Genomic DNA, 3,007 nt, shown 5'->3' on the forward strand with positions numbered 1-3,007 from the left:
CATGCTCATACCATTTGTTGTCTGTCATCTTGCAGGATAGTAATGTGTTTCTACGGCGACATAAATCACAAGTGATTGCTGGGTGTATGCTACTCCATTGCTCTACCTTTTCCCCGACTGAGAGGGTAATTTATTTACAGAGGTGATGCTTTCATGTAACCCACCAATCACGGCTCAGCAGATGAGAAATCACTGCTTTTTATCATAAAAAGGAAACATCAATTTCAATATTGCCATCTGTCTATACAGAATTTATCGTCACCAGTAATTGTAGTTGAAAACTAATTTATATGTATATGTTATTGTATTTATTCAAGTACTATATTTACTATGATAGAGCTGTCAAAGTTAACGCGATAATAACACGTTAACGCAAATTTGATTTAACACCACTAATTTCTTAAACGCAACTTGTGATTTTTAGGTTGTAGAGGGCTCAGTTTTCAAGCTAGAAACTAGAAAAACCAAAGGAATCCATTGGTACCAACCATGTCATACAAGTTTGTCGTGAAGGAGGCTAAATAACGCTCCAAAGTCCAAAAACGGTGGCCATTTTCAAAGGGGTCCCTTGACCTCTGACCTCAAAATATGTGAATGAAAATGGGTTCTATGGGTACCCACGAGTCTCCCCTTTACAGACATGCCCACTTAATGATAATCACACACAGTTTGGAGCAAGTCATAAAGTCAAGTCAGCACACTGACACACTGACAGCTGTTGTTGCCTGTTGGGCTGCAGTTTCAAAGTACAACATTAAGATATTATTTATACAGTAAATGGCTCAATAATCCATCGTTTTGCAACAGTTCTGTCCAGTTTATGGTGATTACAATACTCTGAGCATGATTTGAAATGCACATAAATTTGGTAAAAAACTTGAACTTACTGGCCTTGTAAGATACTCCAAATAATACAAGTACTGTGAAAACTACCTTATTACAATAACAGGAGTAAAAGTATTTAGTTACTTCCACACTTTTCATCCTTGTTTTTGACATTATTTTGACTTGAGCGTGTTTACAAAGTCTGTAACTGCAGGGCTAAAGATTCAGAGGAGATGGCCGACACTGAGAGGCTGAAGGAGTGCCACTCTAGGTTGGATGACTAAGACATTAATAGCCACGAGCAAAAAGTCCCACCCTGCAAATTCCACCGCCGTCTGTGAGTCACAAACAGATTAAATTAGAAGACACAATCTCAAAACATGCCTCCTAACTTATCTTAACGTATTAATATATCCAGCTTGTGACCACTTCATCGCAGATACAAATACAATACATATATATAAACGTATAGGCCCATAAAGAAATATAGTTACTTAACTTAAATATCACTTAAGTGGAGGTTAACAAAACATATTAACACAGTGAAACACCTGAATTATTATATTTATGTTTGGATGTATGAGGCCTCTGTGGGTGATTCTGAATTCATAGGATTTTTTTTTCATTAATGTGATAAGGTATCCCATCTGTGTTTTTATTTTATGTATTTCGTATAACAGAATCTTAATTAAATTTCTAGAAAGTGTACTAGCCTAGCATATATAATGATTCATATCAATATCACAAATTAAGATTAACCTGTGATACATCACTTACAGAAGTCTTTTTTAATGCTTCTGACAGATTTTTTACCCCTGAGAAAATGTGTTCAAAGCTAACTTCAATGGAATATCCTCATTATTGTGTCTAATAAGCATAACTTTGTGATTTTTCCTTTCCAAAAGTAAACAATACTTCAAATATAACTGTAAAAAAAGGTCTTACTACTCTTAGATAAACAAGTATAAGAAGGATTCTCCCCAAAAGTTAAACTTTTATTATTACTTTTGTAGAAAATTAAACAGTTTTCATAAAGACTACTTGTCTTTGACAAAACATTAAGGTGACAATGCTTCGTTTCTTACAAGATCTTAGTCACATGTCAAAGACAATTTTTGAAACAGTAATGCAAACAGCACTTTACTATGGACATAAATGCTCTTTTCTCTGCTGCTAAACACGACTGCAAATTGGGTGTATGACTGCAAATTGTATGAAATTGTGTCTGAGGCGTTTACATATTTTATTCTTTTATTGTTATTTTTAGGTATTGTTAAATTTAGTACTTATTTATTCTATCCTTTTTAATGCACTGACGGGAGCTGGGAGAAACAATATTTTGTTTCCTTCTGTGTATGCAAATACTCAGTGAAATGACAATAAAGTGAATCTTGAATCTTGAATCTTAAAATCTTTTCCCCCCAGATTTGTCTATAACAGTGGTGCACACACTTTTTCAGTCAAAATGTCAAAATGATCTACCTACTATAAAAATGCAAAACATATATTTATTTATAAATATATTGAGTATTCTTTATATGTACAATATATGTTGGTGTACCTTGCATAACTGCATGAACCCATATTGTACAATATAACTCTGTACATTTTTTGTCATTACCTTACTCTGATGACTTGCACTGAATGGAATCAGCCAGGGATGCATACTCCGGACAGTAGCTGCTGATAGCCAGCCTCAAGCACACTTCCAAATGATCATCAGTCAAGGTGGAATGGTATTTGGACTTAATAATCTTCATGTGGGAAAAGGCTGACTCGCATAAATAAGTGGAGCCGAATAATGCAGTCAAGGAGGTAGCACATTTCCTCATGTTGAGGTACTTTTCCTCTGTGAGTAAGTTCCAGAACTGTCCATGAGCCCTGGACTTAAGCTGAATGTCAGCTTGTAGTGTCAAAATTGCATCCTCCACTCCAGATGAGTTCAGGTGAAACAGTGTTGCAATTTGTTGGCTGACGTCTATTTAAAAAATTTTTTTTTTTTTTTTAATGCCATGCGATCTACCCACACTACCTTTGCGATCGACCGGTAGATCGCGATCGACGTATTGGGCACCCCTGGTCTATAATATACTCCTCATGTTGGCTATGTTGTAAACTGCTTTAAAAGACTACATTAACCGACAGCAGTGCACAGGTTAAAGGACTACAAACTGAATGTTTC

This window comes from Sebastes fasciatus, chromosome 1 (genome assembly GCF_043250625.1).
Source record: "Sebastes fasciatus isolate fSebFas1 chromosome 1, fSebFas1.pri, whole genome shotgun sequence".
NCBI lineage: Eukaryota > Metazoa > Chordata > Actinopteri > Perciformes > Sebastidae > Sebastes > Sebastes fasciatus.